The sequence below is a fragment of the Ciconia boyciana genome, chromosome 3, assembly GCF_034638445.1.
Source record: "Ciconia boyciana chromosome 3, ASM3463844v1, whole genome shotgun sequence".
In the NCBI taxonomy this organism is placed as follows: domain Eukaryota; kingdom Metazoa; phylum Chordata; class Aves; order Ciconiiformes; family Ciconiidae; genus Ciconia; species Ciconia boyciana.
In genome coordinates, this window is record NC_132936.1 from 69,717,397 (window position 1) to 69,742,469 (window position 25,073).

The window sequence follows — 25,073 nt, forward strand, 5'->3', positions numbered from 1 at the left end:
AATCAGAAATTCAACGGCAGTTGAGGTTACTGATGGATAAAGACAATGACCGGTCAGAGAGAAAAGAAATGAGATTGTTTAGTTTTCTGCTTGGCAAATTTTGGAACATTTCTTCCCACTGGACAGCACGATGAGCACCATGGTGCTCCAGGTGTCCTGAGGCAGCAGGATGTTGCTGCTGATATGAAGAAGCTTCATGTGCAGTCATTTCCTTTGCAGTGAACCCTTTCCCAGCTGATTAAGATACTGTGACAATCTCAAAGCTTGCTAAAAGCAGGAAAAGTAAACATATGGATTGCTTTACAGAAAAACTAGAATACTGACTCGTGTGTGTGGGAAGGTTTTGCCAATGGTACTCTAATGCATCTAAAATATAGCTGCCACTATCATTAACAGCTGATTGACATTAATGCAGTACAGGTGGCACACGGCATTCAGGGCAGAAAGCACCTCTCTCTTTGCCTATTCCAAAGACAATTAGAAGCCACCTAACTAAATTCCAGTGCCCGGCCCTGGAAAGCAAAGCATGGGTGTGTGAACAAGTCACTATGTACCAGGAGTCATTTACCCTCCTCTGTTGAGGGCTACGGTGACAACGCGAGGTACCAACGGTGACCATGTGTCCACCGTCAGTAACTAGGGATTTGGAAACCCATTGCAAGCTCCTGTCTTACGGTAAGGCGGTGTGCCTGTACGCGGGAGCAGGGAGGACAGGGATGCTGAAGAGGCCACTCTGCCCCAGCAGAACCCCCTCAGCTGCCGCTCACTGCACCTACATGGTCAAAAAGCCTGTTTTAAGCTTTGTTTATTCCAAACAAGTTATCGATGCAGAGAACAGATGGGGAGAAAAGAGAAACTGTTTAAAGGAATAAAATAAAAATAAAAAAAGGTGTGGGATAAGCCAAAAGTAATGCCAGCAATTACTTAATAAAAATGAAATATTTAAAGTATGATGAGAAGAAAAACTTAGAAAAAGCAAGGTGCACAAAAAAAGTATGGTTTTGGTTTCCAGTGCAGATGTTTAGGATTTACAATCAATATGGTTTGCCTTTTCATGCTATAAAATGCATATACAATTATGCCCAAGATGTGTGTAAATGTTTAAATATTAAAACAAAACAGATATTCTGGATGTTAAATGTTTGGTTTTGAAAAGAAAAAAAAATTTATTTTACAAGGATCCAAGCACTAAAGTGAAATTAACATAAAACAAACAAACCAGTGTAATAAAATAAAAAGCTCAAAACCAAGTTAACCAAGGTCATTAATGTCAGTTAAATGGCAAAGATCCATGTTAGCCAATGTTTAAATATCAATTAAAGGGGAGAAGACTGCCTTGCAATTACACTTCAAAGATTTATTTCTGCTTCTTCTAGGGTTTATATTGTCTCTAGCAAACATGCACGTGTTTCCTTACATTTCTGAAGCTTAAATTTCCTTATATAACTTGTCCCAACTACTCAGAAATTTCAGATTTCCTCCTCCTTTTTGCCATTTATTTTTCTAAATATTTAGAAGAATGCTAGTACTGATCTGCTAGTCCTACCTACCTCTTCCTATGGTAAATCTGTAACTAGTGAAACCATATGCTGAACCTCTCTATTTGAACAGGAGAAAAAGCTCTTGTCCACCTCTTCACTCCAAAAATACCCCACAGCTTAAAATCATGAAACACAAAAGGCACAACACGCATTAGCACAAATTCACAGTGTTTTGCTGACCATAAAGAAAGGTCCTTGTATGGATGGAAATGGAAGTCTGAAAAACAGTATGGATTTGGTAAGAATGTTTTTTCATGCCCTGCCTCTGAGTGATACTGTCTGGATGGAATTTACAGAGAGCCACAGTCTAAAAATACAGAGACTGGGAACAGCAAAGCAGCTACATGGATTACACTCAGCTCTTACAACCCTTCATAGCTTCACAAGAAAGCCAACTGCTGCAGCACCTATCAACACTATTGTTCCTTCTCCTGTCCTGGAAAAAAATAACAATTTGAGGAGAACCAGTAAAATGTACCAGCTACAGGAAAGCAAAGTCAAGTGTTGGCCGCTGTACAATGCCCACATAAAATACTCACATGTGGAAATGTCAGCACTAATGAGTGCTCATAGAACATACCCACAGACCAACCAGTGGAAACATCTCTGGCTTTTTTTATTATTATTTTTTAATACAAATCCTCCCTCTTTTCAGCCTACAGGAGTGAAGTAGATGCACCTGATAGGTATTTGATGTTAACAATATTAGGGGAGGCCCAGCAGCCTGTGTGCTACTGACACAGAGCTATCTATTTAAATACCATAAATTTCGATTTTTCCTAACCCTCAAAAGAGGACAAAAGGGGGTTTGGGGTTTTTGGGTGGTCCTCCCCGCTTACTTCAGCATCCTAGGTAAGGTTGCCTTATGGGCCCTATACACATAGGATTGTGTCAGAGCTCTTCACTAGGATTAAGGCACAGCATGGGAGGACTGTCCTTTGATTGAAACAAAACAGTGCCTACTATACCTTTCTTTCAAGAGGTCAATAGAAAGAAAGGGATTTTACTAGCAGTCCTGGCCTTTTCACCTTTCTATATTCAAAACCAAGTTCAACAGCCAAGTTACTTAAACTGCCAGTGGAAATACCGATTCTTGCTTATGACTGAGGAAGCAGTCCCCTTTCCCTTTCCTGTTGGTTCTTGGGGTGTGGGGTGGGTTTGGCTCTTCCAAACATGCTATCATCTAAACAGGTAAGTTTTAAAAGAGGCAATTACCTAATTTGATGTTCTTAATTCTTTTCCTGGAACAGAAAGGTTCAAATTTGTCCAATACAGAGAAGCAATCAGACTTAGAAAAGATGTTTGTAGACCCTTGCTTGGTTTACTTGCATAGACAAACTACTACACTGCTAAGCAAGAGAGAATGATCACGCAATGCCTGCTTCAAGGTGAGGAAGATCCTTTGAGCAGCACTGAGCTTGCAAATACCCAGGCAGAGATTCCTGATATGCTTCAGAGTCGCTACATAATTCTTCTGCTCAAATAGGCTCTTCAGCCCCCCAAACTGAAATCTGTGGTCAGCTAAATGTAAACCATATGCACCAGAAGAAGAGCATTTTACATAAAAGCGTATTCCTCTCTCAAGAACTGTATCACGACCGTTGCAAAGAAGTCAGTTACTCAAGTCAGTCAGTCGCTATTTTGCCTTCCTCATGATAACACCGAGACAAAGGTGCCATGTCTTCACAGGAAACACCAACTTGGAAAGCTCACAAGGAAGTGAGCAGAAAAGCATGCCTGTGTTTCAGTGAATAGTCATAATGCCTGTCCAAAAGGGAACTACTAATATTGGTAATAAATGAGCTCCCTACGAACAGACAAACAAGAACTTTCTTGTGAATCCACCATCAGGCCCAGACACTCAGGCTCCTAATTCTCTTGACCATCAAAGCAATCTGCTCAAGATCCTGTCCTCTAGGTAACACATACTAGAAATCACCTGATGGAGGTCTGGCGGTGCAATTGTCCAGCATTTGTGTGAACACCTTGAAGATAAGGACCACATAGTAGGGTAGGGTAGGGTAGAAATCAGGCAGACCCACCAACAATGCAGGATTGTCAGAAGACAATCAGAAGACATGTAGACAGAGATGTGCTTTTCCAGGATGGATCTTCCCTGAAAACATACAATAGCCTAGCTTTATTGCTTATGCAAGACACTTCAGGAATGAGCTTAATAATTTCAAGCTTTCCTGAAAAAGACCAGTTTTGCTGGATTTTTGGAACAATACTACCAGCCTTAGAAGAGGTCAAAGGGAGTAAGTATCTATAGTACAGAGAGAACAGCAGCATTCTTCCAGCTCTGAGGGAGAAGACAGACACACAGCAGAACTCAAGAGTCCAAACAGTCCCCGTCCCTTTCCAGAAGAAAATGGCAGTCTCTTCTGCATTTTGTGCAACGCTAACTGTACCCAGACCTTCAGAAATGTGGGAGTATGTAAATCAAACACACAAAAAAATCTTGACTAGGTTGTGTCCTGACTGGAAACAGGAACATGCAAATGAAAAGCTCTGACAATTACCAGCCTGCTCTCAAGGTGATAAAGAGGAAGGAGTTACCAGTCACCCAGTGTTCACAGTAACCAGTACGTACAAGCATCAAGTGCTCTATAAATACATGAAAGCATCAGTACTGGATATTAAGTAAGCCAATGGAACTTTAAAATCCTTGGAAATGAAAACATAGAGGTTTTCAATGCAGATATTAAATCAGAACTAGCAAATTCCTCCATCTCATTCTGCAATTTATATAGAAAGCCTCGCTCCTCTCCCTCTACCATCTGTCTAAAATTCAAATAAAATACTCAAGAGCCCAGGACAGTCTAGAGATGTTCTTAGGTCCCAATGCGGCAGGTTTAAGCACTAAATGAAATCAAATTAAAGAAAAAACAATTAAATATAAAAGCCCAATAGCATTTTATTTTAAAACAGTCATTTATTGTTGTGCCTTTTATACAAATAACTTCCTTTCCATGGATTTGGTCAGTAATATCTTTGAATGGTTGCAAGTGCAGTGCTTTTTTGAAAGCAACCTGAAAAACTAGGTTAGCCTAGAAAGTGAATTCCATCTGTCCTGGTTGTCATCAGTAAGAGATACCTATTCACTTCCTTTCAAGCATATAATCTAGTACTCAGTCTAAAATAGGATTTTAAAGACTTCTCTTATCAGCTTTTAGCCTTACTTCAGTAAGCAGAAAATACACTACTTGAAGCTGGTGCTATACTGAAATTAGAGAACTGAATATTTTTTTCACAAAAGAAGAACGGGTACAGATAATACAGGAGGTCAATGCAACAACAGATGTGGAGAGAATCTAAATACTTTGCAGTCACAATAATATGTACCACAAGCACTTGAAAGAACCTCACAGCGTGCAACTTGGGGAGGCGAAAAAGGATGTTGAATGATTATTACAGCCTAGGTTTGATACTTCAGTGGCTAGAAGATTCTGCTTGTTAAAATAAACAACATTTCTCTGAATAGATTAATTTAAAAAAAAAAATCTATTTCGTTATTTCAGAAATTTGCTCATTTCACTGGAAACCTAGCATAGAAAATTTGGGAAAAAGGTTGCTACCTTCAGAAATAGTGAAAACTGAAAAAGCTGGTCCAAATGCACAATATTTTTTCAATTCGATCCATTTCTTCACAAAGTTTCCAGGATGGTTCAGTTATTTACTCAAGACTATGAAGACGACAGTGGCTCAGCTTGCACTGAAACCTGTGTTATTCCCTACAATACCTACAAATTTCTCATTTCAGTATGAATCTTTAGAAATGGAAATATCTTCAATCTCAGTTAATTCTAGGATTTGACAAGAATGCAAGAAGTGTTTTTCTAGTTAAAAATCCAAGGCAATATGAATAGCATGTTATATACTGTCCCTCAATAGGTGATGTAAATTCTTTAACATTTCGACACTACTCATACATCCAGACAAATTCTTAAAAACCTAAAAGAGTATGGAGAGTACTCTACCGTTTTTACACTTTCCAAGATTTTGGGAGGAGTCAACATTGCTATACATGCAATGGTTTCACTTGTCAGTATGCCTGGGTATGAAAATCAAGACTGGATCAGCAGGAAATTAAAATGCACACAAGCAAAACAAAGCAGCTTATCAATTCTTCAATAAAATGTTCTTCAAAGAAAAGATCACTTGAAAGAGTTGGTCATGCCTGTGACAGGAGGAAACATGGCAAAATCTATCTCACAGCTTCATGAGGGTTTACCATAAGGATGAGGCATGCGTGCACCTCAGCAGGGCTGCTGGAGAGCCAGTGACTCTCAGACCCCAGCACTGAGGAGCAGGCTTCCTGCACCCTGGCCCACAGACGGCTGCAGAGGACCAGCTAGGGAGAGAAAAGCCACCAAGAGATTAGACAGAAGAGAACAAATTGCAGTGCCACTACCGAACCTCTCAAGTTTCAGCAGCCCTCCTGGAGAACTTTATTGCCTTCCTCACACCCTAAGTCTCAGCCCTCTACCAAACACCCTGACTCCAGCCTCGGTCCTTCAGTGACCGCACTGACTGCCACTCGCTGAAGCATAATTTCCTTTAGACAACAACCAGTAAGGACCCTGTCAGCTCACCCAAATTATAATTGTACAGTAAGAAGGTCAAACAGTTATTAAAAAAACAAAACAAAACACAAACAAACAAATTAAAAAAACACACCAAAAAACCAAACCCCAAAGAGGTAGGACGAGCAATAGTGTTTGAGCACTACAAGAATGCAGGGCAGCTACCACTAATGCACTTTAGCTAATGAATTTATCAAACAACATTACTGGTTTTACTCAAATTTCATGGTAATTACAGTATATGTTATAGAATTGTCAACAAAATGGCTGGTTTTTTCCCCAAAATGTTCTCTGTTTTGGAACATCTCATTTAGTGCTTGATATTTACTTCTTGTTTCTTTCAAAGCACAAAACATGTAAATTCACTTTTTGCTATTCTACTCATTTAACATGGACTGAAACCCATCCAGGATTCTTTACCGCTGAAAGTTCCCAAGAAAACCTCCAGTATGAGAAAATAAAGTCAAATTCCTAGGTATTATAAACTGACTTTTACTCATGTGAACTAAGCAACTACTGACATATGAGTTAATATGAGCATACCAAACTTTATTTAGGAAAGAGAAATGGGCTATTATAATTGTATTTGATTCCCATTCACTTACCAGATCCACTCTGGAAAATGAAATAAACCATGCCAAAAGACATTAATTCCCTTCAATGTATCAGAAGTACTTTACAGAAGCAGCGTAAAGAGAAATAGCTATTGTTCTTATTTTATTTCCAATCCCCTCATGCTCCTTACTGTTATGAGGATCAAATTCAAATACACCAAGCAGCTATTTTGAATGTTTGCAGCCCTAGTGAAAGAATATGAGCACACTGCAGCTACATCCTAACTTGCCTGCCTGCCATCCCCCCCGTCATTTGGATGGGTAATTTCTCCCCTTGGGACCATATGCAGTGCTTAAAGCTGAGTCAGTTTGCCGTATGGCATTATTCTATAAAAGCAATACGGCTTTGCTGGAATCTGACCTAGGAGGGTAAAGGCTTCTACATACTTGGCTCAGTAGTTGCTAGACATGTTAAAGAAACACACACACACAAAAAAAAGAGATTTCAAGTGTTAGCGTCTTCCACTTGTTTTACATGGCATTTTTCCTATCAACAAGTACTGGCTTTACACCATTAAGAAGCAAAGTTCTGAACAGTATTCTTGTTATTACTTACTTCCAGTTGCACACAAGAAATGAAAAAATACAGAATGCACAAAACAATTACATTGCACTGATTTACAGATCTACAGGTGAATTATAAATCCACTGAATATTATAGCTACTGAATTATACAGATATATTTTACACTGTTGTTTCATAATTTGCATTTTCCATCTCCGTCCAACTGTGCGTTTCTTTTCAAACATTTTACACGAATAATTTGGAGAACATTGGACATCAAAAGCTTCTAATAAATAGCTGGTGGATGCAGGACTAGCATATTACAAATGTTTACTGATTTTCTCCCCCTTTGTTTTAAGTAAACTTTTGTTTTACTGCAGCTACCTATTTTGGCTTTCTACTGAGTAGTGGGAAAGTAATTGTTTCAGAATGCTGTAGACAGAATCACATTTCTTTAACCATGTCTTTTTTGAGTGCGATACAATAAAAGCAAGGAAGGAAAAAAATCCACCACATAAGCAGGAGGCTTCCTTTTCATGCTTACTCTTGATTTGTTTTCTGTTGGAAATGCTGCTAACATTGTTCAAGATCAACAGAAACAAAAAGTATTAGGAACAATCCAAAAACCTTTACAGATGTTGGGAATTCTGCTGACGTGCATTTGCTGATCTGCATAAGAAATACAGTATTAGTTTACAATCACGTTAGACATCACAGGCAACAGTCGCTTGCTAAGATAAGAGGCCAGGTATCATTACCAAATTCTTTCTGGCCTCTTCTTTTATAAAAGTTTTACTACGTACATGAGAAAAGGAAGAGAGGAGCATTATAATGTACTTGTTAATGTAGACCTCTGCTACATTTCCACAGGTCAGACAACTGGTGCTCAGAAGGGGTCCAGCCAAAATGGAACATGTGCATGTAGTACAACCCACTGGCCTTGACCATGGGTATTAAAATATTCATATCTCCTTTCAATGTCACTTGCATACAAACAGCTTTTCCTCCTCCTTTGAAACATTAACCTCTGCTCTCCCAGGTGATACCAACTGGTCGCAGAATTAGTACTGCCTTTCCATACAAAACCACTGCCAAGCTGAAAAGGGAAGCACCTGTCAGGCACCCGCTTCTGTCTCCTCCGAGCTCAGATATCTATTAATTAGAGCCTACCCGCTCCACCAGGAGATGGGCCAAAACAGGGTGGAGGTGTAACTGTAAAGGTCCTCTTGGAAACTAAAGGAGAGCTGCGCTATGCCCCTCAAAACTTCATCCCTAGGGTAGCCACTCCCTCCCTCTCCCCGCTACCCTCCTGCCATGTGCATTCACCATCAAGGCTCTTTGCTAGAGAAACTTCATCCTTTGCACAGAACATTTTATTTTAAAACGCAAGGCTCCATAATGCCTCCTTTGTGGCCCACTGAGGAATATGAATAATAAGCTGAGGATTCATATGGCTTTATTGTTACAGGGCTTTATACGATAAACACCCAGAAGAGTTAAAACAAAACAAGAAACCTCCTACTGTAGTCAATCTAAAGTGTTTTGATTAGGAAGTTACCCAGATTAGGTATTTATCTTCTTAACACAGAACAGACAGAACTACATTCATGCAGGAGTTTAAAGCCCTAAGTGATGCTTACTCATTAACCCAAGTTGGGGGGGACACTAAACCAAACCAACCAACACCCCCTCACCCTGCAAACAACCAACAAATAACCAAACCCACCCCTAAAACCCAGCCCCCAGCCAGGCACTATCAGGCTGTAAAGGAACAGCCCGTAAATGTTTTGGAAGATGGGTGTCCGCTGGGAAATCACATCTGTATTAGCCCAGAAAAATTATGGGTGGAAAATATTTACTAGGAAAATTCTGTCCAAAATCCGACTGAAGCTTAACTGGCTACGACACAGCTACCCTGTGGAGGCAAGCAGTGGAAGGAAATGTCTTCTTTAATGCTTGCACCATTGCTACCCATGGAAAGGGATACAAGGAACATCGCTTCTGCATTTTGCTTTTTCTCAAGCATAATTGTCACAGTGATGGATGCATCAGAAACATACATAAACCAATTTCACCATCGAGAGCGTAATGCTCTCCCAAAGCCGTGCAGCAAGCCAGTTGCTACGCTGGAAGCAGCACTCGGGTTGGTAGGACCATTAGACAGAGCTCTCTTACTATAAAAGCCTGCAAATAAATGTAGACTAAAATAAACAGCAAGTCAGATGTTTTATCTGGGGATGTTACCTCATTAAAGGCTATATATGCCAACTCCAATTCAATTTGAAGTAACCTTACAAGGAAGACATATTTCCCCCCCCCTCCCCCAAATTAGATCCACTTGATCATTTTAATTATACCGCATTGCTCTTTTCAAAAGAGTCATGCGAGCCTTTATAGGCTGCTGTGCTCCCCTTTGAAATTAACAAATTAGGCTTGGTAATTAGACAGTCAAAACGGTGTGTTATATTGTTTGGGGGTGACAAGGGATTTAAGAGTGTTTCATTTTAAGCCATTTTCAAGGTTTGAAGGTAAAATACTATCACTAATCATGTATGTTCCCATTTTCCACCTACGCTGATTAATATCTACACAGTGCGCTGAAATAAATTTCTTTGCATCTTAATTAAGAACATTTCAAGGCAGATTCCTCAAAGTTCTGTTCATTTGAAATGATGCTGTAAATATCTTTTAAATGCTATTTACCACAAAAAAAAAAAAAAAAACAAACCAAAACCCACACCTTCTAGGGTATAATAGTAAGTACTAATTTATCCCAGAAATTATAAATTACTATTTTTTTCTCCTTAATAGACCTGTCGTCAAATCTTAGGATGTCACTGGAGCCTGATACATCAATTCAAGAGTACGGCTGAGTCACCCTTCCTTCTGAGAACGGGCCTGTGCATTTGCTTACTGTCAAACAGAAACTTTAATAATTTACGTTTCAGTTTGCATTGCTTAAGATCATGCTGCAAGCCCGAAATTGATTATTATTATTAACCACACTGCCTCCGCAGAAGGATTGCCATGATGTATCACTTCAGGGACTGATGTCCAGTTTCACTGGATACCACCACCACCAGATCTGAGGAAAGTGTGCCAAAATTTGGGGAAGGTTGGCCTGAGATGCCGTAAGAGGACATTTATAGCATCACTTCTTTCATCTCAAGCTCTCAAGCCTCTTTACATACACAACAACTCGCAGGTAGTTAATTACTTTCATATGATATACAGGGATAAACATTTGGCAATGCTGGTCGCTGATCACAAAGAAAACAGAATTAAAGAAAACCTGATGCCTCCCACCATTGTCCTCCCGTAGCAAGTAAGGTACAGTATGTTTTGATACTATGGTATTTTTCACTTACAGCAAATCTAGAGCAAAAAATACAATGCTGACTTTTTATTCCAATTTTTAATACATTTGTTTTTCAGCAAAGCCACTGACTTTCTGACAGTGCTTAGAATAAATGCGACATAGCAGTATTTCTCACAAAATTTACAAAACCTGAAACGTAAGGTATTTTAATTCTATTCAAAGTTTTAAAGCACAGAGTATATAGACTTTCTTCCCCTGAAGTACTCTTCTAAGCTGGCATTGTATAACAGCAGGTGAAAATGTCAGAGAGGAGGAGGGAACTTCGTTCCCATATATAGGATCAAAGAATATAAAACACAGGAGACAATAAAAAGAAAGCAAGCAAGAAAAAGAGGTATTAAAAGGGTATGATGAATGGCATATACATCCTTGTGATAATTCCTTTCCTGCTTTATTGCTCGGTAATGATCATACAATACTATACTTCATTGATCACTGCTTGAAATCTAAGCTTCATTTCCTTCACATAGGTTAAACACCTTTGACTTGAATTCACTTCATGTAACTTTTCAGTACTTTCTTTTTAGTGTAAAGGGAAACCGAATATAAATACTGAATGAAGGGGGGAAAAAAAAAATCATTCAAGATTATTGTTCTCTAACATCTATAGAGCTAGGAGATGTCTTTGAGGTTCAAACGTGTCTGTGGCAAAGCAGGGCACCACATCAAGGCACTCTATATATTAAGTGTGTGCCTTGGGCTACTGATTGAAAACCCACTTTGACCACGAGCTGCAAAGACTGAATGCAGATTTCCCCGTAGCCAAATCATTCACTCTCTGGACAGGAAAGACGGAACCTCCTGTATAGTCCTACAAGCAGTTAGACCTCAGAGGCAGGCCAGTGCCTGGGCCAGTCCCGCCAGCTGCTCTGCGTCCTCTTCTCTCACAGGGCAGACGGTGGGACGAAGTCCCCCACGAGTAGTCCACGTACCTGTAGTAATTACATACAAGGCGAGCGTGCACACAGATATTTATTACAGGCTACTACCTAATGCTTTTTGACGATGTGCACGTCATATGCCAAATGAACAAATAAGGATGCTGGCAGCTCCTTTTACATAGATAAACTCCAGCTGGAAGGACATAATTTATGAGCAGTTACTCACTGCATATACTTCCCTTTTAATCAAGTGCTAATGGTCACTGTGGTGCTCCCCTTGGACAGCCCCATCTCCTGCTCGCTGTGGAGCACAATGATTCCAAACACATGAAGGCATATAATGAATCAACACACGACTAACAGCTAATATTCTTTTGACAGTTTAATCATTTATCATGATGAATTCTCTCCCACAAAAACATTGGGGGAAAAATATATTAATTAAAAAAAAATACATATTTTGCTTATATTGCATTTTCAGCATTCTGATTTACTCGATGAAACAAAGCACAACTATCCATAATCTTGAAATTATTATATATGAAAGAACAGATGGCACTTAAACCTGAAGTCCCTAAAAATCCTTTTCTCTAAGTTTCTCTTCAGGACAAAAGGCACACTGGGTAAGGATTATGAAAAGGCAAAATAAGGCTTTTAAGACACTACATGAAGAGCAGCTAGTTAAGAAAACAAAATCACAAATATCAAGGGGTTACGGTCCTGTGATTAAGGCATCTGACCAGGATGCAGAATATCTGGATGCAATTCCATCTCTGCCTCTCACTTCCTCTATGACCTTGGGCAAATCAATTAATCTTTCTGTGCTATAGATACTCAGCAGGGATAGTAATAATACAACTTCCTACCTCCCGGGACTGTTGTGAGAAGAAATTCACTGATGTTTGTGAGGTCAGCTCCCTCCCTTTTAGGTCATATAGATTAACTCGGTTTTGTTTATATCAGAGTACTAACAGCATCCCAACACTACCTAATACCTAACCGCAAGGCAACTACTTTTGCAGATTGTTTTATGCACTAAAGAACCTGAAATTCTGAAGAAACCTGAATTCTCCATGTGACAGTGTACAGTAATGGTGTATTATGGACTCGCAGCTTATGACCACCAACCATGTAATAAGAAGTTGAAACAGTAATTCCTAAGCCTTTATCACGTATCTAGGTGCTTGACTGGAAAGGTATTTGTGTTAGAGGCATCTGAGAGGTATCTGTATTTCACGTTCAGAAACCGTTTAAGTATACAGACAATCACAGATTTAAAAAATAACTGTAAAGTGAAAAAAATTAACCAAAGAACTAGAGGGCTTAACATACAGGCAGAAAATTATACATTACGAGTAGATTTAGTATATAAAATATTGTTTTTCACACATGTATAGGAAGACAAGGGAAGTGGCTGTTACAAAATATTCTGTAAATAAGGAAGAGGAAAAAAATCTAAGCAGGCATATAATAATGAAGTTTAACAGTATGGACTTTCTGCTGTTCAGGAAGTATCCAATTGTCCATAAGTTTCTATATTAACCAGGAACTGAACACCAGAAAAAAGTATCTGCTTTTTTAAAATGGTCCCACAGTCAACTTCAATTGCATGGCAAAAGACAAGAGACAGCAACTTGGACTTACGGGAACACAAGACAATAGCAACTGTGTCATGAGGAGCATATAGATCCTGTACTCAATTAAAAAACACAAATATGTAGGCCATTCTGGCAAATATGGCATCACTATGTGTGAAAGGAAAACAGTAGAATCATTTAGGTTGGAAAAGACCCTTAAGATTATCAAGTCCAACCGTTAACCTAGCATTGCCAAGTCCACCACTAAACCATGTCCCTAAGCACCACATCTACACATCTTTTAAATACCTCCAGGGATGGTGACTCAACCCCTTCCCTCAGCAGCCTGTTCCAGTGATTGACAACCCTTTCAAGTAAATAAATTTTTCCTAATATCCAACCTAAGCCTCCCCTGGCACAACTTGAGGCCATTTCCTCTTGTCCTATCGCTTGCTACTTGGGAGAAGAGACTGACCCCCACCCCTCTACAGCCTCCTTTCAGGTAGGTGTAGGGGGAGATAAGGTCTCCCCTCAGCTACCTTTTCTCCAGGCTAAACAACCCCAGTTCCCTCAGCCACTGCTCATCAGACTTGTGCTCCAGACCCTTCACCAGCTTCGTTGCCCTTCTCTGGACACGCTCCAGCACCTCAATGTCCTTCTTGTAGTGAGGGGCCCAAAACTGAACACAGTATTCAAGGTGCGGACTCACTAGTGCTGAAAAGAGGGAAAACACAACAGGTAACTCTTTGCCATAACTACCATTAAATAGACTGTCCAAGATTTGAAGGATTTGAGCATGCTTAAATTTTGAACATTACTGTCCCATATAGACCAGTATACAGCTGGAAAATCCCCTAAAATGCTTTCTAGAAAGAGCATCAACTGTCTACAGCCTTTACATTCATACCACTGGTTGAGTATGCATGGGTGCAGGCACAATGCACAGTACTAGTCTCAATGCCAGACTATCTTCTGCCTTATATACATGATAAAATGAGTTTGAGAGATTTATTCTTTTTTGTTTGAAGGAAAAAAATCCAAATACTATATAGTGTAGGCTTCAAAGTGCACTATGAAATATATTGTAAGGTATGAGAACAAAATAACTAGACAAGAAAAATAAGCAGTCTGTCTAGTCAAAACAACACTTGATATTTTTATAAATATTACTTTTATTGCATACTTCAAAGAAAAATACATTTTAATTTTGAACAGACTGGACAGGTGAGTACCAAAGGAATTCTTGAATACAAGAACAGAAAAAGAAGTGAGGGTGCCTTAAGGTCAGCTTTGCATTTCTCCTATTTTCAAGCCAGTTTGGCCCGTTAGTATAATTCAAAACCTCCAAGTTTGTTTAATTTTCATCCATCTGCCAAAACGCTCAAGAGATCCAGAAAGCAGTCATGAGCCAACTTAGCAGTACTACAGAAACTCCCCCAATTCAGGGTCTGAAGGATATCTAATGGGGCAATCACACCACCTCTTTGCTATCCAAAATTTGCCCTAAGCCAGGGCAATTCTTAAATACCTACATGGATCGCTATAGAGGTATATGCGCAACTATATAGATCCCTTTTGCCCAACTTTCTAGCAAAACGAAGCTGTACTGAGGGTAATCAACCGCTTGCATTTTTATAATAATTTTCATCACCCAGGAATAAAAAGTAGTAAGAGAGTAGTACAGCTGTGCTGTATCACTAAGCAGGGTTTACTAGTAGCAGCAGAGGTCTCTAACAGTGGTGTTTTCATTTTAAATTGTTTAAAATATTTTAAATCAGTCACGTAAGCTGCACTTAGCATGAAATAAATTAGAATTTGGACTAATTTTACTAAAACTTCTGGGTTCTTTCTAGCTCTCAGCCACAACATCAGCCACTCGTCAGGAAACATTCACAAATATTTTCTTGCCCATCCATAGCTGAAAACAAGAATAGGAGACGAGGGAAATAAAAGGAATTTAAAGCTGCTGAAAACTAATGTCTCCACATGAGGCACAAAATAAGCATGCCGTTGTATATTTGATGAAAAAATAACTGTTATGAAATATTCATTTGAAAAGTGATTAAGCTTTGCAATTGAAAAGCTAACCCTTCACAACACAAAATAATCATGCAGCTTGGGAATGAACACATCCTGTGTCCTCTGGTGCTCATTATAATTTATGCAACATCTCTACCCCAATACTTTGGTTGCTTAGATATTTTCCCTTTTTTTGTTTTTTGGTGGTTTTGGGGGGGGGTTTTGTTGTTGTTTTGTTTTTAAATTTGAAATGGAAAGATCACTAGACTTGTTTCTTACAAGCGTTCTTCAAACCCAAAGAACCAGATTTACCATCCCCATACATTTCTAGGCATGGAACGGTAACAGTTTCTCCAAATGACCTGCTGGGGAGAGTAGGAGGCTCTCCAGGCCCCAGTGCAGGGGCCCCCAGGACCCAGTGCAGAATCCCACCGCCTGCTCTGCAGCGGGAAGAAGCTTCTTTCTTCAAAGCTATTAACAAATTTACTCACCAGCACAATGTATGATGTCTCCTATGGGTTAAAACGAATGACCTTTCATACAGAATAGGCAACCTATTCCCTAAACTATGAGCGATTAATCCACCGAGCAAAAGAAATGTTTTACAATCCCATTCATTTTAACTAAATTTCTTCAGGGAAATTTAACTTCACATATGAAAGCTATACTTTGTACATGGTATACATGCAGACGCATTATTTATTTACAAATCCCAGGCACAGAAATCATGAGTTCGAAGTCTTCCTTACAATGAATTTCATAATTAGCCCTTCTGTAGTCAAGGCACATACAGAGATCAGGGATTACTCATTAGAGGAAGGAATTAGCAGGATTTTAGGCTTCAATGGCCTGTACAGACTATTAGCTTGCATTTGGCTATTAGGCGGGTAAGCGGAGTGGTCTCTAAAGCGTCAGCAACAGATAACAATAAATTCTCAAAATGAGACTTAACACCTGCTTTCCTAATCTTGAAGGGAAGGGGGGAAACAGCTGATTCAGTGGTGGCACGGCACCCCTTGCAGCCGCACAGGCTCCCAGTGTCAGGCCAGGAGCGCCCTGGCTTCCCTGGCTGGGAGTCGTCAGAGGTCCCGGGATGGGTGAGTAAGCCACACAGCTGAGACCATGGCAACACCAGGCCCTGGCATCAAACATCCTCCAGATCTACATGACAGCATGCAGGCTCTGCAACTGCTTCCCTCTGATAGAGGAGTTTTTGAAAATGAAACAAAAGGACGGTATGCGGGGCTGACTTATTCGAGGACTATCAGCCGGCCTCTGTCCATCACTTCCCAGGTCTGGATTTCAGAGATGAGAGGAACACGGGGATTGTGAATGGCTGATGGAGACACAACCACAGGCGTGTCCTGTCCATGCATTTTATTTATTTATTCTGAACGCCACCAGCACCCTCCGCCTTCTGATAACACAAACCACCTTCTGGTAACAACAGCCTATGCTTTCCTTTTAACACACTAATTCATTGCTTCAAAGCAGATGGAAAAAATGAGAAGAGTCTAAAGAAGGTCTCTTTTTCTTTTATTAAAGCTAATGCACTTGAAGATGAACGACAGAATAACGCCTTTACAAAAAATATGGTGCAAGACCCTCAGGACCACTTTTTTTGGCTGCAGCTGGTGCATCAATGCTAGAAAACCAAGGAATTTTAACTTTTCTCTTCACTCCTTTGCATTTCCAAGGCACACAGAAATAACTGCATTAAATACAGCTCCTAAGAACGGAAGCGCTGGCAGATAAGCAGCATGAACCCAATCAGTGAAATGTCTCACAGCTTAGTACAACATTTCATCCTCACCTGGAACAGTAGAATATTTCAACCAGAATAAAAAGCACCATCAAAAGCACGACCCTAATTCACCACTACTGCAATTTTGTATCGGCATAAGTTCAATGATTTCAAAGTAATTACACAGATGTAAAACAAGGATAACTGTGATAAATCAGTTCCAGTGCAAATTCAGAGGAACTCTTCCGTGCACATGTACAAATAAAAATATTAAGACAAACCATTACAGGAAGACACACACAATTACATATAATTGTAAATACACATTCTACTAGATCCCTGCATCCAGTGATGAAATGGAGCTACACTTTGCTCTGAGACTGTTTAAACATCATTATTATAGCATACATGTGTTTTGGAAAGAAAAAAAAAAAGAAAAAAAGGAGGACAATTTTTTTAATTTAGGGAAGATGAAGATTAAGTAAACAAAATAATATAGTAAAGAAGTAGTAGAAGTTCAACAGACCCAAGCTGTCCACATTAATTTGTTAAAGCAGCAAGCTGATTTCCTACCTCACATGAAAGGATTCAGAGGAAGTGGGAAAAGGAAAGCTTTTCTGGATACGGATCAAACACCACCTTATGTGGTAAAAAAATGTAATAGCACACAACAAACCAATTTTGAGAAATTTTTCTGGAAAAGAGAGAACACTTAGAGGGGAATATGAGATACAGGGAAATGGAAAGAATTGGTAGTTTTGTTATTCAATTAGTAGGACAGTGAAATGCCTTCTATTACATCCTCACCTTTAAAAACAAACTTGAGATTTTTAATTAGCGCTGGTTTTAGACCTATGGCATCACTCATCTCAGAACAATATTAGTACAAATGAACATTAAGCCGAGTTTTTCCTTTCTCTCTTCTGCCTTTTTACTTCAACACTGTGAGCAAAGTGACTGTTGGTGAGAGTAAGGGGCTTACCGCACAATTTTGAGAGGAGCAGACAGTTGCACTGTGCAAATCTCTCCTCTGCTTGTCAGTGCAGTTCAATCTATGACCCAAAACTCCTCTGCTAATTTCAACCTTGGACCTTACTTGAGCAATGAGTACTGATTTTCTGACTTTTTTTTTTTTACAGGGACAAAAGGATTCCAGGAGATAGGAAGAAGCTCGCTTCCACTTGAGAACTGATCAGACTATTTGAACTCAGTTCTTTAAAAGGTAACACCTTCTCATTATAGAAAAGTCTCTGAACATCCCTTTTCAGATCACAACCAAATCATTAGGGCCTGCCACAAAGCCTATTAAAGTCAATGGAAGTCATTCAAAGACTTCAAAGGACTTTGGATCCAGACCTTATGTAAAACATCCAGATGTGGCCCAGCAGCATCTCACATTGAAGGGGAAGGCTAGCCTGTCAGAGCCAGTGGCGAAGCTCTGCAGGAACCGGTGCAGGCACGAGAGCTTGGTGCTGAGCACCCAACACCCATGCTGCACCCTTGTCAGAGGGCTGTCCTTCGGGCTAGTCCGGGGACCAAGTACCCGCCAGCAGCTGGAGTGCATTAGGCAGGCTCCTGGGGCACATTTTTCAGTTTCGGTTCATCAGAAAGGAATCCAGCTTGCTCCACGCTTGCTGGGTAATGTGAATCGAAGTATGGTAACGGGGCTCAACTGGAAAAGTCGCTTCAAAAGCCTGCTCCTGATATGCACTGAAACGTTCATACAGTCCCACCCCAGCATCAAGCAGCTCGAGTGGCCACTGAAGGAGCAAGGCCAAGTTTCTGTAAAGTAAGGCTTTAAGAGGAATCCAGATTTTCAGAAAAACTGTGGACTTCAAGGGCCGCAGCACAGCAAGTGCCCTCGGGAAGAGTTCAGTTGATAGAGCCAGAACTACAGCTCTTGTTCAGTGGTGACTGCTCAATACTCATAATCTGTGCTCAAGACTGTTCCTGAGCTTTCCTATGTAATAAAGAAAACATGGAGTACTACTGTCAAAAAATTTCTAAATCTGAGACTAAAGTTAAGCGAGATTACTTTCTATGAGAAGCCAAGTCCAACTTTCAGAAGTTTCCACAGTCTGGTAATCGAAGATCAATGACATCACTACGCTTTTTCAGGCTTGCACAGAATTTTCTGTGATTTTCGGATGGTTGACTAATAAATCATGGAAGTTCTCAGCACCTCCTACTTAACTTTGAGGTGTCTTAATCAGAAATTCAAATTACTGTTCATTTCTAATATGCACATTAAAAAAAAAAAAAATGTAAAAAAGAGTTCAGAAAGAAAGCAAACAAAATATTCCAGTGCTGTCTTTCCCCAAACCAGCTCCAAAACAGTTTCAGTTTTCCAAAAACCAGAATTTCAAAATTCCAGCTGAGTTCTTTTCAATGTGCCAACAGGCAAACACCTGAAAGTCTCAACACACTTTATACAGACTTAATTTTAGACTGCAAATAAGAGAATCTAAAAAGGTCTTCCCTGCTGTAAAGCATTATTCCACATATTCCACTGATCAGCCCTTCCCCCAAGCTGAAACCACGTTTGGTAAAGTTTACTAAAAGGAAGTTTGTGATGAACTAAGAGTGTTTACTGATGTTCAGCACTGGTTTAAGTAAATTAACCCTAGAGTAACTGTTAATTATTTTCATAAAATACATTATTATGTTCTGTAGTCTGAGCAATCGCATCCTAATTTGGGGATACAGCTCCTTTTCTGAGCTATAAAAGCAAACCTAACATAAAAAAGGACAAATTAGTGTTGTCTTTTCATTTGATAAGTGAATGAAATTAAAATACAATTTCATTATGGCAGTGCTACAGGAAACAAACACACAAAAAAACCACCAGAGCAAAACCAAACTACACACTTAACCTAGTTCTGAAAGGACACATCAAACCAAAAATGACAGTAGTATATCACTATTATTAGCTTTAGAAACAAAGCATTTAGGAGTAATTTCAGTTTTTAGTCCGTTACCCTAAATGATGGCATATGTAAAAAGAGCACATACAGAAATGTAGTTTGGAAAAGATTAAGAGATTATTTTAGAAGCAAATCACTCCATAAATAAAGCACAAAGGGAACACAGCATCATTCAGGAATGGACATCTGTCACCCAAGCAGATACCACATCACACATTCACAGCTTAATTCTGCAAAGTGGAAAAACAAGACTTAACACATAGAGCCTTACATGCATTACATTTATTTTTAAATTTCTAGTTACCATCAATATCCAGACACCATCAAGAAGTATAAACATTACACACAGAGGAAATGGTGAGGAATAAAACAAACAAAGAACAGAAGAAAAGAGAAAGTCACATGGAGTTGGAAAAATCCAGCCCTATCCTGAGTAGTTCCAGTGCTGCTTTTCTTCTAGTGGGGGAGGGAATGAAAAGGGAAGAGAAGTCACATTCAATGTCATCTTGACAGCGACCTCTTATTCAAAAACTATTATTTTTCCATCTTGAATAAGAGAGAACCAAGTGCTCTTCATAATCACATAAATGACCTACCACTCTCTAAGTGCTCTCTCTTAGATCAACAAAGAGCTATCGGAAGCAGAAAGTATTGCACACTACTCCCCTGTCGTCTCAATCCAAGTCATCGGCACAGTTCAACCTTACCATAAGAGAAGCCTTGAAAGGCCAAAAGCTTTAGGAAATACACTTATCAGACTATCCTTCCTCCTCGCAGCAATCCTTTCAGAATTTTGCAGAGTTAAGATGATAAAGACACAAGGGAAAAAAGAAAGTTAAGAGAAGGAGAGGAGAGGCATGACAGGAGTTAACTTCTATTTTTCTAGGGGAAGGAATCAACAGCTTTAAACTGGCATTTAACAAGGGTAAGAGGAAAAATTTCAGTTGTCCTTAGGGGCAGACTGTTCCCTAATGGTGCATTTCAGAAGACCCATGCAATTAACTAACTTAACATAAAGGTTCTTATTGCAAGGAACTCCGCACCAGTACGTGAACTGTCAAACTCACCTTCCTCTCTCTCCGGGGGGATCACAAGAGCCTGTCCCCATAAGGTCAATGGCAAGGCTAAGGATCTTTATCCCAAAAGAAGAGCTATTGGGGGTGTGGTGGTTTGGGTATTTTTCTTTTATCAGGGAAGGATGAGGGGAGAAATCTCATTCATTTATTTATCTGCAGTTCTTTCCATGTAATTAAATAGGGAAAGTACCCAGGGAAAAAAAAGAAAACTGTATCATGTGAAAGAAAAAAGGGGGAAAAAAACCCCACCTCTTTCAGACTACTGTATTACCAAACACACAAATATCTCCCAGAAACGCTTTGCTGTTATGTTGAAATCCAACTGCAAATTAAATTAGTTCAATAAAAAAAGAAGGATCTGGTGCACTGAGTGACTCAGCAAGTCAGACCTCAGGCTAACTCACAGGGTGGAAGTAAGGGGGTAGCGCACATCCCAAATATCCTGTCCTTTTTACGTGCTCTGCTTTGTTACTGCAACTGTTCCAAAACGCTCCACAACCTCCTGTTTCACCTGAGAAGAACAACGCGATGATCACGTATGGTAGGGGGGGAAAAAAAAAGAAAGGAAGAAAAACCCTGCTTTTTCCCCTTGGTCCCTCAAAGGCTTAGTCAGCAGTGATGAAAGCTTACCTTTACCAGTCAGGTCAGCCTGAAATACTGACTGTGCAAGAACTTCCATTCATCCATCCAAATCACCCGAAAAGGTGCAAAACAAAATTTCCAGTAGATGAATTTGCTGGAAATTCAAATCCTCTCAAACAGAACGGGTGAACCACAGCTGAGAAACAGCGTTTGTTGAAATGCTCAGTGTTCACAGGGCTGCAATGCACTCCGTGCAATAACTAAGAGCTGGGGAATATACAAGGGCCATGGCAAGCACTGGGATGGCTCAGAACTCCTTCAAAACCTAATCCATAAATTCACCTCTACCACTACCATAAAGCAAAGGGATCAAGTGTACATTATCAGTAGGAGGAACCAACAGGCCCATAATGCTTTCTTCTGTTTCTACCAGGAGAGAGTATAAGTCACAAAGGAAAAGCAAACACGAGAAAACCCTACAAGAATCCTTGGATCTGACCTTCTCTCCATATTCTCCCTCTGTCATTTTTTTTTTTTAGCTTCTATAAAATCCTTGCTGTATTGCTGACTGCAGAACACTTACTGAAGAATGCATAATTACATCTCTTTAACCCCTTGCTGTCACAATGTATATACTGTGCTTGGATCTGTTGGGGGTTTTTTGGGGGTTTTTTGTGTGTGTGTGTGTGTGTGTGTGTGGTTTTTGGGTGGTTTTTTTTTTTCCACCACCCCACACCCCACCCCCCCAAGAATGAAAATAATTTGCACAGGCTAGCAAGCCCAAAAAAATTATAAAAATACCACTAATATGGTACTATTGACAAAGATTCCAATCCATACAAATTAGACTCCCCACATCATTTCACTGCTAGCTGCTCTCATGTATTCCTCCCCACGATGCTTTGTTTCAGGCTGCGTAACTACACACACAGTAGAGACAGTAAAAGGCAAGACCATCACCAACAAAGGAACATTTCAGGCCCAGTAGCTTCTGTTCACATGCCTTTCCACGTGAACCTTGCAATGTGCAAGTGCAACAAGCCTTTTCACTTCCAACATATCAATCCCTGCTCTGGAAGAGCTTGAGAACCCACTCATACGTTGGAGACAACAAGGACTTCCTGTGAATTTTGTTCTTCATCCAATGCCTAAAGCAATAAGCAATTCTTCAAATTAATAAGTAATTTTGAATTTTTATGGCACTGATATGCAATCTCAGGATATTGTGCTTGTGTGTTCCAGAATTCAAGAACTAGCATACTCTGAAACAATGCTTCCTCATATAAGTAATGAGTATTTTCGTAGACTCTAGCTGCTGCTGATAACAGGACAAGAGTTTTTTCAAAAATAATTAAAAAGTACTAGCTGCAGTGTTTCAATGGACAGGAGACTTGAACTAATAAGCATACGTGACCACAGTGGCAGTCAGCTGTAAATGATGGGAAAACACAGATCCTGACCTAAAGGACTTAAACAAAATCTTTCCATAGACCATAAGCTAATGAGGAGTAGGGTTTTTTCCCTCCATTTTTTCTCTATTTCCAGCTAGTTAGAGGAATAGCTGGAGGCTAAGGGGTCTGAATACAGATACTACTTATATATGCAACACTGGTTTCTAAAGGAATTTTCTTCATTTATGTATGGTTTGCAAATATATTGTTTTCAGCAAGGCTTCCACCTGTGCTGAAGAACATGATTATAGCTCAGCAGAAGACTGCAAATGTTACCAAGGGAGTTGCATTTGCTGGTCACTACAGGTACAGCATACACAGCTGTCTACAACAGGTTTACAGACCCTGTCCAAAGAAAAAGGCTCAAAATGGACATTAATACAGAGGAACAGGGTGACAGCTGGGTAGAATGAACATAAGAATTAATCGGCCTAATGCAAAGCACACTGAAATCAGTGAAAAGACTTATTTCAACAAAGTTTAAACTGGATCCTCAAAGAATAAGGAAATGGGGAAAAATAGAGGGAAGTTTACACCCATTTGGGACTACTACAGCTGTTGTTCATTGACTGATTCGGAAATCACCACCTGTACAGAAGAGATGTTACTGGTGTTTAGGTGTGTGTCTCAATTTTGCTTCCATGTGGTACTTCTCTTTTAAATAGGCTCTCTAGTCTTTTCCTCTCATTCCAAATCATTGGTGTCAAAGACTGGTATCAGCTACAAATAACCAATATACTGTCTGACTCCCATGGCAAAAACTAGTACAATATACAGAGTTTTCTCATCTTATGTCTTCTATATGTTCTTCCTTATCATGCATTAATTAAGGTTGAACTGGTTTTAGTTAAATTATTTTATGTAAATTGTCATGGTTTTATGAAGTCAGAGATATGACAACTTACAGCAATGAGAGGCTTAGCCAAAATATTTTAAAAAAGAACAGAGAAAGTGAAAATACCAGGAACTCTGGAAAAACCTGAGGAAGGAATAATTTTAAGTTGCTCTGAATTCTGCAAATACAGCACTAAGAAGAACATTAAGTACCTAAATAATTAAAGTTTATCCTCTTTATTGAAACAGTCCATGTTTGGGAATTCGTGCGAGTTTTAATGTTTAATTAAGGGATTTAAACATCGTTTTAAGTGAAAACTCTGTGCAACCTTAACTATGGACCCACTAGGTCACCTCCATAATATATTCATGTTGGGAGATCCAGGACCTGGCTTTTACATAAGTCAGTTACTACAAACACACAGTTCAAATATCAGTCACAAGCACGTAAAAAATCAATTTACAAGGAGATGAAAAAAATAAATGTTCTAGGAGATAGGATATGCTAATGAAAATGACTGTAGTGTGTTTGCTTTTTGTCCATGTCCAGGTTTTGGTTTCACATGCAGCGACTGCTGAGACATGTTTATTTAGTGATTAAAAAAGAAAAAAGATTAAGCAGCAACTTTAAAAAGCCCTGTGTAGATAAAGATACGCCTGTTTTTAAGCAATTAGTAATTTCTTATTAACAGAATGTAAACTGTTTTGCCTAATTTTCCCAGAATTTGCAGATTTAAGGGGAATGCAACTCGAAGGATGAAATTCATACCCACAAAACCAGGAGATGAGAGTAAACCTCTAGTCCAGCCTATTTAATATATGCAGTTGTACAATACTGTAGCCACACTTGGAGCAGATTTGCCAGAACTGCTTTTACACACACACACACACATTTAAACAGAATTTAAAAAGATATATATATATATAAAAATGAAAAACTTTAAAAAAAAAAGATGTTATTGCCACATTCACCAACACTACAACACACTAACTCCAAGCTGGGCCACAACACAGCCCACAGCTGCTGTTGGCCAAGAGTAGAGATGGGCCTCGTGCTGGTCTCAGGTAGTCAGGGTTGATTATCCACCTTTCATCTACCCCAGGGCCTCCCTGCGGTAGGAGATGTATTTCACTCAAGTTTAGAAGCAGTGCTATTTACCGAAGGTGTCTGTGGGAGTCACACGGGTGAACAGTTGCATGGAGGAACAAACACAGAGCTTTGAGATACCGTGCGCTGAAGACGGACGCGTGGGGGGAGAGCAGGAACCCTGTACACACAACCTCCCCGCTCAGAGACCTGAGCACTATCTACAGCCCAGCTGGACAGGTGAAATAAATCTCAAAGTTTCGGTCCACTATCC

At 39.6% G+C, this 25,073-nt stretch overlaps 1 protein-coding gene across 7 annotated transcripts in view; it reads right to left on the reverse strand.

The window, feature by feature from the left end:
- ARID1B (AT-rich interaction domain 1B) overlaps positions 1 to 25,073 on the reverse strand; it is a 337,147-nt gene that overhangs the window by 195,387 nt on the left and 116,687 nt on the right. The window lies entirely within an intron of this gene.